The sequence below is a fragment of the Trachypithecus francoisi genome, unplaced genomic scaffold, assembly GCF_009764315.1.
Source record: "Trachypithecus francoisi isolate TF-2019V2 unplaced genomic scaffold, Tfra_2.0 Lachesis_group8, whole genome shotgun sequence".
In the NCBI taxonomy this organism is placed as follows: Eukaryota; Metazoa; Chordata; class Mammalia; order Primates; family Cercopithecidae; genus Trachypithecus; species Trachypithecus francoisi.
Genome location: NW_022681473.1, coordinates 78,778,929 through 78,792,702, shown reverse-complemented (window position 1 = coordinate 78,792,702; position 13,774 = coordinate 78,778,929).

Sequence of the window (13,774 nt, the reverse complement as noted above, 5' to 3'; positions counted from 1 at the left end):
GGTAAAAACACATTTTAGGTACCTAAACCTCCATGGTGTGTATTTGTAAGTACAACATTTGAGTCAGGAGGTGAAACTTGTGGGTGACTTTATTGTCCTAGTGAAGATTTTGCATTTATCTCTATGTGGAAGGCACTGACAGGCAAGTAAATATGCTTTTTGGAAATGTTGTTTAAAGTAATCAGAGTTAACTCAGCAAATATTTCAACAGAAAAAAATGAGCATACCAAAATAGAGATTTCTATAAACATTAACATGCAAGAACAGCAAAATATTAATGCAGGAGGTAGGATAAAATGGGGAAATTATTTAAGTCATATGAGGCCTAATAAGTGATACAGTAAACAGGAATCTTTTTTTTTTTTTTTCCCACAATTCTCATTACAACCTCTCATTTACTTATACTATTAAAAGTTCGGTCTATAATATGTTTCCTAGTTCTTTGTTTAAAAAATTCAATATGTTCAATTCATTTTAAAAGCCAGAAAGCTTTATACTGATAGACTTGTTAGCTTCTTCAGTGAGTCTGCCTATGCAAAGATTTTCCCCATAGGTAAACATTCTCACTCTGATTAAAGCACAAAAAATAATAAAGCAGTCAGATAGAGAATGCTGCAGGAGATAATGTTTCATTGACTGGCAATCTGTCAGTAATGTGAATGCCATCCTGTTCTCATTTTCTCCCTGAACCCTGTAGAGAGGCCAGATTGAATAAGTAACCAATCCCCCCCAAAAAAGAAAGAATTTCTGAAAATGTCAAAAACGCAAGACATAATTTGATCTCTAAAATAATTGAATACTTTGTATGGACAGATCCAGAAGAGATGACAGAAAATTTTTCAACTGTTTTTCCCCTTCACCCCTACTCTAGTAGTCCTCAGTTTCTATTATCGCCATGTTATGTCCATGGGTACTCAATGTTTAGTTCCCACTTGTAAGTGAGAACATGCAATATTTGATTTTCTCTTCTTGCATCAATTTGCTTAGGATAATAGCATCTAGCTGCATCCACGATGCTGCAAAGAACATAATTTTAATGGGCACCTGGATTGATTCTCTGTCTTTGCTAGTGTGAATAGGGCTGCAAAGAACATGTAAGTGCATATGTCTTTTTGGTAGAAAGACTGGTTTTGTTTTGGATATACACCTAGTAATGGGAGGGCTAGGTTGAATGATAGCTCTGTTTAAAGTTCTTTGAGAAATCACCAAACTGCTTTCCACAGTGACTGAACTAATTTCCATTCTCACCAACAGTATATAATAATTCCCTTTTCTCTGCAACCTTGCCAACATCTTTTGTTTTTTGACTTTTTAATAATAGAAATTCTGACTGGTGTGAAATGACATCTTGTGATTTTGATTTGCATTTCTCTGAAGATTAGCGATGATATTTTTTTTTTTCCTGTTTGTTGACCTCTTGTATGTCTTCTTTTGAGAAGTGTCTGTTAATGTTGTTCACTCACTTTTTAATGGGGTTATTCATTTTTTTGCTTGTTGAGCTGTTTAAATTCCTTACAGATTCTGGATACTAGACTTTTGTCAGTTGCATAGTTTGTAGATATTTTCTTCCATTCTGACAGGCTGTCTGTTCACTTGGTTGATCATTTCTTTTGTTGTGCAGAAGCTCTTTTTTTTTTAAACTAGGTCCGACTTGTCAATTTTTGTTTTTGTTGCAATTGTTTTTAAGGACTTAGTCATAAATTATTTCCCAAGTTTGATGTCCAGAATGGTGTTTCCTAGGCTTTTTTCTAGGATCCTTATAGTTTGAGGTCTTACATTTAAGTCTTTAAACCATCTTGGTTAATTTTTGAATATGGTGAAAGGTAGGAGTCCAGTTTCATTCTTTTGCATATGGCTAGCCAGCTGCTCCAAGCAACATTGATTGAATAGAGAGTCCTTACCTGATTGCTTATTTCTGTCAATTTTCTTGAAGATTAGATGGCTGTAGGTGTGCAGCTTTATTTCTGAGTTCTCTATTCTGTTCCATTGGTCTATCTCCCTGTGTTTGTACAAGTACCATGCTGTTTTGGTTACTGTAGCATTATAGTATAGTTTGAAGTCAGGAAATGTGATGTCTCTGGCTTTGTTCTTTTTGGTTAGAATTTCTTTGGATATTCAGGTTCTTTTTTTTTTTGTTCCATATGAATGCTACAATACATTTTTCTAGTTCTGTGAAAAAGAACATTGGTAATTTGATAAGAGTAACATTGAATCTATAGATTGCTTTGAGCAGTGTGTCCATTTTAATATGGATATTAAATGGATGATGGATATGTTAATTAGTTTGACTATAGTAATCATTTTACTATGTAAATATATATCAAAATATCATGTTGTAAACTTGAAATATATTCAATAAAATAAAAGAATAATTTAGCAACTATTTAATTATTCCACTGTAACCCAAACACACACATGCACACACAGAAAACTCCATTATGTTTCTCTCTTATGAACATTTATTGGTTCTCTAGCATCTAAACTCCTTAGTTTGTCGTTGGAAATTCCTTATAATCTGGCTTCTCTGTATCTTTCTGATTTCAAGTTTAGCCTGTTTGCTTCTACATCATTTATTCTTTTTGGAATAAAATTCTCATTTCCCTCGCCTAATAAAGTCCTTTCATGAGGTCACAGAAACAACCAACTTATCCTTCAAGAAGCAGCTCAAATGCATCTTGCTTTAAGTAACCCAACTTTAGGATCGTCTATTTTCTGCCAAACCCTATTAAAGTGCCAAGCATTTGACATTGATTATTCACATTTACTATTCACAACTTCTTGAGGTAAGGCTTGTAGTCTCCATTTCAGAAAAGAGAAACAAAACTGAGGGCCAAAACAGTTAAGAGTCTGTACTCGGTTGGTTGAACATGTAGTGAAAATGTGAATTTGTAGTATGGATGCCAAGACCCCTATATATGGACCTCTACATTGCATGCTGTAGTTTATTAGAACAAAAAGAGAGAGATCTGAGTATATGAATGATAATGAAACCTATATGTTGAGTTAAAATCAAATTCAATATTATAAAAATCAACTCCTGTTCTTTTGCTATTTCTCCTACATTAAAGCTACATTTTGTTGCCGGTGTGAAGGAAAGGGTAAAGTCTTACAAGGCATCAAGAGTTCCCACTTGGGAGCTTGGTGTACATCATTAACTGATAAGGAAATTACAGAAGAAAGTGAATTTTCAGGAGACAACAATAAGCTTTGTTTTTGTTTTGGACTGTGATGAGTGAGTAGTAGCAGTATGCTTCCAAAGATACGTACAACAGAAAATTAGCCATTACAGTCAAAGCTAGACTTTCACATTTCACAATTAGGAGCATTTCTATGTAGAAGAAATGTTGAAAATGATTATCTGAAAAAGATTATCTGATCGCTGCTAATTGTGAAGCTAATATATAGAAGAGAGACTTGGATAAATTTGTGATGATTTCTAGATGTCTGGAGAAATGTTCTGGGATACAATCTTCACAAATGAAAGTTATGTTTGATTAAATGACTACCATAAATTTTAAAACTGCATAGACATCAAAAGGAATTTCCTAATACATGACAGAAGACATAATATTGATCTTAGAGTTCAGTAGTTCTTTCCTAATGACACCTATATGAAGCCCTGTCAGGCAGAGTGCATCAGTTAATCTCTCAAAGCCTCAGAGTAATAACAGTTATTAATAACAACAGCAATAATGTACTCATATGGGGCCACTTGTCCTTGGCTTCCTAGGGTATTGTAAGGAATAAAGAAATTGTACCATATTAGAACAATTACAGTTGCTTGCTTGATAGCTGTATTGCTCAAAAATCTTTTGTCTGGGCTTCTACTTTGTATCCTATAGTTTATTAGAACAAAATTAAAATGGTAGATCTGAGATAACAATGATGTTGAAACATATTCATTGAGTTCTATAAAAGCAAATATTGTTAAAAATCAATTCAACTAAAAACATCAAAGTAATTTCAAACTTCAGTTGTGTCCCATTTTTTTTTTTTTTGAATTTTAACACTGTCAGACATTTTACAGGGAAAATGATAAATCTAAGTCATTATATTATCAAATGTAAGTTCTTAAATGCTTTACTAAGCTTAAAAGTCTTCCCATAGGGCAATGGAACCAATGAAAGTATTCTTGGGTGAGAGGCTCATGTTTGATTTATGAATATATAATTTTAGGAGAACCTTTGAGGGCCATAAGACTAGAAACTGTTGTTGGCTGGAAGCAGGAAGCCAGTCCTTAATGCAATTTTACTGCCCAGAAGAAGGGATGGATGTATTTATCTGGGATTTAGGATGAATGAGACTGGTCAAATCGTATTTCCTGCTGTTCTATTTGTTTTTACTTTGAAAAAGACAAATCACACTAGAAAAGTTGAAAGAATGGTACAATATATACTCATATATCCCTCACCAAACTCACCATTTGTTAACATCTTACCACACACTTCCCTTTTGCCAAATCATTTGAAAATATGCTATGAATGTCATGATATTTCATCAATAAATATTAAAATGTGTATATTTTCAGAATCATAAAATTTTCTGATACAGCCTTAATTTAGTAATTTAGCATAAGTCAACATTAATTTACTAATATCATTATACCCAGCCCATACAAATTTCCACAGTTATCTAAAAGATGTCATTTATGGCAGTGTTTTATGTTTTGTCTTTGTGTTTCTGTGTTTTGTTTTTGTTTTTCTGTCTAAAATCCAATTAAGGTGTATATATTTGCATTATTTCTTTGTAGTCACCCTTGATGAAGCAACAGTCTTCATCACGTGAATTTTTGTGTGTAACATTGAACTATTTGAAAAGTCCTGATTTGTTGTTCTACCAAATATCGTATAGTGTAGAAAGGCCTTTTCTTATAGTATAGAATTTCTTATATTATAGAAATGCCACGTATGTGGCATTATTTGATTAAGATTCTGACCATCAAATATCTCCATTGTAAAGGAATTTTTAAACTTTGTAAAATTAAAATTGATATTATGTTCCCCAACATTTGTTAGGCCAATGTTTTAATGATCCCATGTAAGTCAATTATTACTACAGTTGTTCTACATTTACAGTTGGCATTCTTTTCTGTAAGGAAGCTTTTTCCCACCTCCCCTCCTCTCCCCTCCCCTCCCCTGCCCTCCCCTCTTCTCCCCTCTTCTCCTCTTTTCTCTTCTCTTCTCTTCTCTTCTCTTCTCTTCTCTTCTCTTCTCTTCTCTTCTCTCTCTTCTCTTCTCTTCTCTCTCTTCTCTTCTCTTCTCCTCTTTCTCTCTCATTATTATGTATATTGGGTTATTTCTTTAAGTTCAGATGTGTTATATTCTATTAGTTTCATGATTATTTTTGATATTCAGAGTGTTCCAATTTTGTTAATGGGGTTGCCTTAAACTGGCCTCTGTCTTTTTCACATGTCCCCATTAGACTTTGGGCATTTCCTTATTTTCTGGCACATCAAGGTGCTTCAGGCTCTCCTTGTACTTTTTATTTCAGCCCCAGTCTGAAATAAGCCATTTCTCAAAAAAACTTTGTTTCTTATTAGTAGAAAATGACATTTAGATACAAAGATCTAAGTTTGGAGTGTTTGTTACCTCTTGCTTGTTTCATTGTGCTTTGGTCCTTTTGGAGATAGAGTTAGGGGAAACAAATGTATGTGTGCACTTAACACATTGTCACACATGAGTGCATTTGCAAGTGTGTTCATACTGATTGCCTCAAATGAAATTCAGCATTACAAGGTTGTTTCTCATCTTCTTCCGTTTGATATTTGTATTTCTCTATTTCTATAGCAAATATTCTTATTTATCAAAATACATATGTTTAGATATTTTATTTCAGTATACTCAGAGTAGTTTCAGAATTGTATCATCAAGACCATTATCAGGAAATCAACTAATCAAAGTTCAATATTTTTTCAGTTCTTTTTATTTTTATGCTATACTTCCCATAGGTTTATAGTCAACATGCTGTATTTCAAAGTTACTTGAATTAGTTTTTCCATATGTTACTATGTAATCAATTTTGCATAATATTAGGATAATCGGTATTTATTTTTTTGAATTTCAGAGTTTTATTTTTATATTAATTTTGAGCAGTAAGACATTGTTCAAAAGATAAAACTGTATAATGGGAGCTCTTTCTCCCATCACTATTCCCATTAAAAAGTCTTCTTTTCCCCAAACAAATGCCAAAAAAAAAAAAAAAAGAAAAGAAAAGAAAAAGCATTGTCCCTGGAGGCTGAATTGCTTTTAAAAGGTCTTCTAAAAAAAAACATGAACCTGGGATGAGATCACACTATGTGAGATGATTTCAAATGTTTTCAAATCTGGAAAAAAAATGGGCCACTTAAATAATGTTGCAAATAGATGCTAGAGCACAAAGAAAGAAAATTTAAATTGGTTTCTCTTTAGAGTTATGGAATATATCACCTAAGGCCTGGGCACTAATAGAAGACTAAATCTGATGCATTTGGGCAGGCGTATTTAATTTTGCGTTAAGAACCCTGAAGTTTAAAACTAGGCCACTAAGGTGTGAGAGAAATCAGTAAGCTTCATTGAATGATATTTGAGTAAGATAACACATAATATAAAAGACATTCTACAATCTGATTCCTTTTATTACTGAATTATTCACTCTTCATATTATATACTTTGATCTTTCAACTACTGCCACCCCAGCCTATGTATAGTTATTTGCACATAGTCTGCTACGTCTCAATTCTGTACTTTTAGCCATTGATTGCAATGCTCCTCTGACTTATTTTTTCAACTAGGAAGCTACTACTTCTTAATAGAAGTATTTTTTAGACATCAGGTACTTCTTTCCCTTTTCTGTTTCTCAACATTTGTTTATTGATTATTTACTAAATGTCGGGTATGCTCATATTGCTTCACCAAACATGTACACACATATGTATTAGAATATTATTATTCTAATAATATTAGACTAATTATTCTAATCTAGTTTTGTGTTTGCTTATCTGTTTTTAAAATGTAAGCTACTTGGTTTAGGATAATGCTACTACATGAGGGTATCCAGTCAATATCATTAAAAGGCCAAGTGAGAATTACTAAAGAAGAATGATCATGATTTCTTTCTTCATTGCCCACATGTGCAGCTAAAATACACACATTACAACTTTTAAAAGTTATTTGCTTCAATTGTCCTGGCATCATTTGACCTATTTTTCTTTAATGTTATCCCCAGGAGCCATGATAGGATAATATTGGTGTATCTGGTATGTTTGGGTTTCATGAAAATACAATTAATGTAGGCACCCTTATATTACTTGATTAAAAATTATTTTGCATTATAAAATATTATTTTAATGTAAGCACACCAGGCACCAAAGTTCTGGTGGTTAAAAACAAAATGAAATTGAGTAAACAATTCGGGCCTTCAGTGGTGACATTTAGAGAATGAAATTTGAATATATATTTGGTGATCTCAAGAGAAGAGAAATTATTTCAGATGTGCCAGAATAAAACAGAATTCTTGAGTCATCCACAGATGAATTAGTCATAAACTAAAAATATAGAATATGCAAAGAAAAAGGAAAATTATTGCAGGAGATAAAAAATAGAGCAATTGTGAATTTAAAATATACTGCAATCAAGAACATTTTTGGCAAATATCAGTAGTGCAGAAAACAGTAAAAATTCACAGTTATGGAGAGAAAAGAGAATATGGACTAGAATCCATCCTGGAACATGTTAATGGAGACAGTTTGTTTGATACCATCTTGAAAGATGCAAACCTAATATAACTTAGGAAATCAAAAATATATGTAAGCTTTTCTAAAATTGGTGCTAATATATAGATGTAAAAACATAATCCAATTTTAATATTCATTAAAAAACATTCAAATGATTGACCTACTTTTACTTGAACCCTGTTATGTGGAGGTGAGATAAGAAGACAGTGAGTAGATAAACAGTGTTTGTACAGAGGACCCAGTGTAATGAGAACGACGGGATTTGGTTCTACTACTTGCTGAATATGTAATTTTATACAAATTACTTGACTTCTCTGGGGTGTAGCTTCTTCTTAAAAAAAAAATGAAGTAATACCTCATTAAAATATTGTGCAAATTAAATTAGAAAGTATATAAAAAGTATTAGTACAATGTTTAACACTAAATACAGACACAATAATTATCTTTTTCTTCTTATTGTTGAATATCAGGCTCTGTCTCTTAAGTAAATTTTCTAAATAATGGATATTTAATCCTTCATATATGAAAAATCTAAAAGATGTCTTTACCATTTAAAATGACAATATATTGTTTAAAACACAAAAATCAAAATCATACTAAATACCTTCTTCTCTTCCTAAAAGGAGTAAAATGTGATAAGGCTAAGAATCTTAGTTCTTATCCAGCACACTTCTCATTGTAAATATTTGGTTTTTCCCAGCTTTATTGACATACAACTGACAAATAAAATTTTATGTATTTAGTGTATAACAGGATGTTTTGATATATTGATGACATATGTACACATTATGAAATGAATAAATCAAGTTAATTCACATATCCATCACCTCATATACTTAATCATTTTCCTGGTTGGTCATGAGAACATTTAAGATCTACTCTTAGGGCAATTTTCAAGTATATAATACGTTGTTTTCAACTCTGGGCACCATGTTCATTATGAATATTTCTAAACACATTTTAATTCAACTGTGCTGTCTAAAGTTACTGAATCATTACAACTGTTTGCCCCTTTAGAAAATGATGGTGATTGTGAGATACAGTTTCATGCATTACTTCCCCTGTTTGCCCACGTACCCACTGACTTTGCTCACAGACGTTCGTATGAGATTATAACAAACACCTCTTCTCATTTTCTGCTTCTATTCTGCAGTCAGGTTAGAGACCGGAGGACTGAATTTGCTTTAAAATTTGTCTATAAAATAAGAGATACTTTACTGTATTTGAGGGCCTGGTGGGCTGTCTTGAAAAAGACATGCAGAGTCCAACAAATTTGTGTTACAGAATCTGTTTGGAAATATTTTGTTTCCTTCTAGTTAAAAGACTGTATTTTGTGTAAATATCCAGCCATGTGAATGCTAGATAAGAGGAACATTACTATAATTGTTCTCGCTCGGTTCATGTTATAAGACTACTGATAAATGAAGCTATGTAAATTGTCAGCGGAAAGAATGAAGGCTGTGTTGTCATTGTTTGTTTAGAAAATGAGAAATCTGTCAGACTTCAAAGTTATTATAAGTGTTGAGAGAAGACAAAGCAAAGATAAATACTGTATTATGTTATCAACTTCTCAAACTGTAAGATTTTGTGTTCTATACAGAGAATATCATTACTAATGTCATTTACTGTTTATTTGATTTTAAGCACCATAAACACAAGTATATGTGGTAGCATGTTTCATCCAAGAAATGATGAGAACATTTCCACATACTAAGGTCAAACCCAGTTGGTCCCTCTGAGCTCAAATTAAGCTCAATATTCACCTTTCTTAAAGATTCCAGACCCAAATGAACATGTTTTAGATCACTTTGAGTTTTAGTTTTTTAAAATCACTCTCAAAAATGCTACTTATTTTTTCTATAATAAATTGTAAATTATACCATAGCCAATATTGGGATTTCTCTTTCTTTAGGAATCTCCCAGCTCCTAATCTTTCCATCCTCCACTCCCTATACTTGAAAACCTAAAATAGCTAAACATAAAATACCATTAGTGTTCAAAGTGATTACTATTTAATAAACTATGTCCAGGCCTTTGCTCCTCTCTCAATGTTGGGCTGTTCAATTTTAATATTTCAATTGGTCCAAACAAAACTAATTGAAAGGGTGAAGTGATTGGGCTTTTTCAGTACCCTTATATCTTGGTAATTGTTTATGAAAAAATGGTTAATGATATTTTTATTAACATTCATAATGACTGTTTAAAGTTATACGTTTAAAAATATTATAGGTAGGTATTTTAAACTTAGCTTTTTATCCAATTCGTATTTCCATCTTTCGTATCAAGTATTTTTTCTTACCATGTGTCTTGTTTAGTTATATCAGCTTTCCTTGCTTTATGTTAAAAGATACTTTATTTCACATTGTTTTCCATGTTTTCACAGCTTTTCTTTATTTGACATAGTAGTAAAAATAGTAGTAAACAGAAGAAAGTATGAGAGATTGTAATGAGAAAAAGCTTGATGACCCAGATAAATCTTTCTGCTATTGGCCTAATAGTCAAACCTCTTTTTTCCTTTAGCAAATGTTTTTATTTGTTAAGTTTTCACTTAGGCTTAAAACAATATGGTCATCTGGCTAATAATAATACTCACCATACGTTGACTTCTTGCCAATTCTAGGCCTTTGTTTAAATATTTATGTTGTTATTTTAAATCTCTTACAACGATCCTGTGAGGAAGGTGCTAGTCAGATTAGCAACCTAAATCTTCGGGAATTTAAATAACTTGACTAGTCACATAGCTGCTGGTGGCTGAGACAAGATTTGAGCACAAGTCTTTCTGTTCTCAAAGCACACACTTTTCACAACTGCCTGTAGTCTTGTACATGACTCCATTAATCATCAGCATCTCCTCTTGGCTCTCTATTAATAATTGGAAAAATGAACTATGGACTTTACTTTGTAGAATAATAAGTGACAAAAACATTAAAATAGATTTATTCTTTGTGTCATCTAAATGTTGTCAAAGGGACTAGGATAGTTGGGATTGTATTTAATTTAATTTTTAATTAGTGTTACTCCAAATAAATACTATACTAATGAAGCAATCTTCTCTTTTCAGAAATCTTTGAATGTATCTTTTTTAAAACTTTTAACAAAAAATATAATCAACAGGAAATAATATATGAACAACCTAAAATGTGTGGTTTATATATGAAGGATATTCACCCTGTAAAATGTGCATTCCTTTGAATGTCTTCAAAAAGAGTATTTCCCTTTTCATTCATCCATTGAAGGAGTGAGTCTGGAACATGAGTCTCATCCTGTGCCAAGCTGCCTTTTGTTGTAGTGAGGGACTTTTGACCATCACACTCTTCCTAATGGGGAAAGTTCAAACCTTGCTCATGGATTTTCCTAAAGAAATCTGTATTTGGAATCACAGTTGCTCATACTAACTAGCGCACTACCTTTGGACCTAAGCAAGCAAGACGGATCATTCCTTCTCTGCCCCTTTTGGGCAGTGTAACTTTCTCAGCCTCATTTCGTTATATGCAAAATAGGAAGTCAGTAATTGGAAGAGTGATAATTTTATATATATATATATATATATATATATATATATTATATATACACACATATACACACTGTATTTTTTTGTCTTCATCTATGTGATCTTTCTTCACTATTATAGACATTCTTGTCACCTTATACATTCCTTTTATTTTTGTCACTTTCTAACCTGAAAATTGACAGCCAACACGTTGCTTTGGAAGGGAATATGGGGTTGTGGAAAAAACTAAAATCAAGGTCTAAAAATCTCAGCTCTGTCATTAATGAAGTTGAAAGATTGGTGAAGTTACCTAATCCTTATATGTCCTAATTTTTCTCCCATGGTATGGGGATATTAACAGTTTGATAGCAGATTTATAGTGTTGACATGAGAATTAAATGAAATTGCTAATCACAACAGTACCTAGCACAGTGCTTGGGACACAATAGGCCCACAGTAGGCAACTGACAGGTATTAATTTGCCCTTTCCTGTTCCTTCTATGAAAGCTTTAGATCATAGAATTTGGCAAACCTGATTGTCTGTTGGTGGCCTATGTCTATAGTCCAGTGTTTTTCAGACTTAACTTTCAACTCCTTCTAAAAGAAAAACATTTGCTTGAAATCCTACCACTAACTTACACATTTTTATTATGATAATATTTAAAATATAAAATCATTACATTTTGTATATTCAATCATAAGACCAGAGCAAATTTTCAAATAAGGTTTGAATACAATTAAAATCAAATAAAATTCAAATAAAATCATTAAGTTAATGTGATTGAGGATGTTATTTTTCTGAAATTAAATCACAATGTACAACTGAATGTAGTACTGGATATACTTTTGCATTCATCATGCTTCTACCTCACCATGTTATGTGATGACTTGAGTTTCTTTTCACTTAAATTATTCAAGTTCTTTATTTCAGCATTGGGTCCTGGTATGATTTAACCTTCACCTGGTGCAAATGCATCATTTAAATTTTGAATATGCCATTTGTGTTTTCCTGAAAAATAACATGACAAATAGAGCAGCTTTGGGCACTAAAAATGTGCAATACTTAGTTATTAGGTTATCATCCAGAAGATAAGAGCTATTAACCTTGTTAGGTTATCTTTGAAATCAATTGACAGTTTGACACATTCTTAGAGCTCATTGTGAACTCTGTTATCAAAGAATAGAGATCACAGCTTGAAAATCATTCCGTATTAAAAGACCAATACAGGAATCAAGAAGAAAGCCTCTAGTAATTGTTTTGATGATGGTGACATTATTAAAATAGTAAAAATTAGAGAAGTGAGTTGTGTGGCAGTATAAAATGAAGATTTTTTGTTTGCTTGTTTTTTTTTTTTTTTTTTACTCTTATGATGTTGAACCCCTTTTAAAAAGAAAGAAAATTATCAGCAAGATAAAGACAGATCTTATTATCTGTCCTTAAAAGTCCTTTTCTTTTTGCTAATTTCTTAGGGTATGTTTTAATTTTAATAGGCCCAGGTTTGGTTCACTTTTATATTATTTCAGTGTCAAACATATGTGAGAGATGTTCCAAGCCCTTTACTGACGAAAGGAGTAATTTTATTCTCTGAAGAATATTTTAAAAGATACTTTATTTTTACCCCTTGGAGTGATTTAGGTTGCCTATGCGTAAGCAAATGAATTAATTAAATAACATTTTCAAACATGTGTGATTTCTCAGATTCGTTGATTTGAATCTAGTGCAGCAGTAAGTAATGGATAGAATTAAGATAGTAAAAGTTGACTTACGCAAGATTATATGTTGTTAGATTGATTTACGACTCAAACTAAATAGGTCTTAACAAGACTAAATTGAATATGTGACATGGAGTGATAAATGAGAACACTGCTAAAAGTATTTAATTTTTTTAAAATTGAAGAAATATGTCCAAAGAGTAGTATATTCGTGGATTTTGCGAGATGAGATAGAGTATATGAGCAGTTAAGAATGCTTTTAAGTTGATCTCAATACATCTGTTTGAAGTTTAGCAATGAACAGTAAATCAGGAGAGTCCCGCTAATGCAGCAAAGACCTTTCACCAATAGAGGAACTCCAGCTTATGTACTTTCACTTACACCTTCATTGCTGTTATTATTATTTTTTAATTATGAGCCCTGCACTTAGTTAGATGTTACTTGAGGAGAAGGATAACACAATTCTGTTACACTGGCAAATCAAACATATGCTAACCAAAGAAAACCCCAAAATATTTGAATTGCAGAGCTGAGGTATTTCCTGAAAACCTCTCAACTTTTTTGGAGTTTATTAAAAGATAGAAAGTAATATAAAGTTTAAATGTTAATTACTTATGAGTGACCTTTCTGAATTGCCCGTTTGGAAGACTTTTCTCTGAGATGATTTAAAGAATCTCAGAGAGTGTGTTTTCCAAATAAAATTGATTTGTTAAAAGGTCATACACATGGTTTAGAGATATGTGGGTCAAGGAAAGAAGATAACTAATTGCAGATTAAATGTTTACAGTTTAGATGGTCTTTAATGAAATCCTACCTGGTATTTTGGCAACATCAGGCATTAGAGACTTTATTTAATGAAT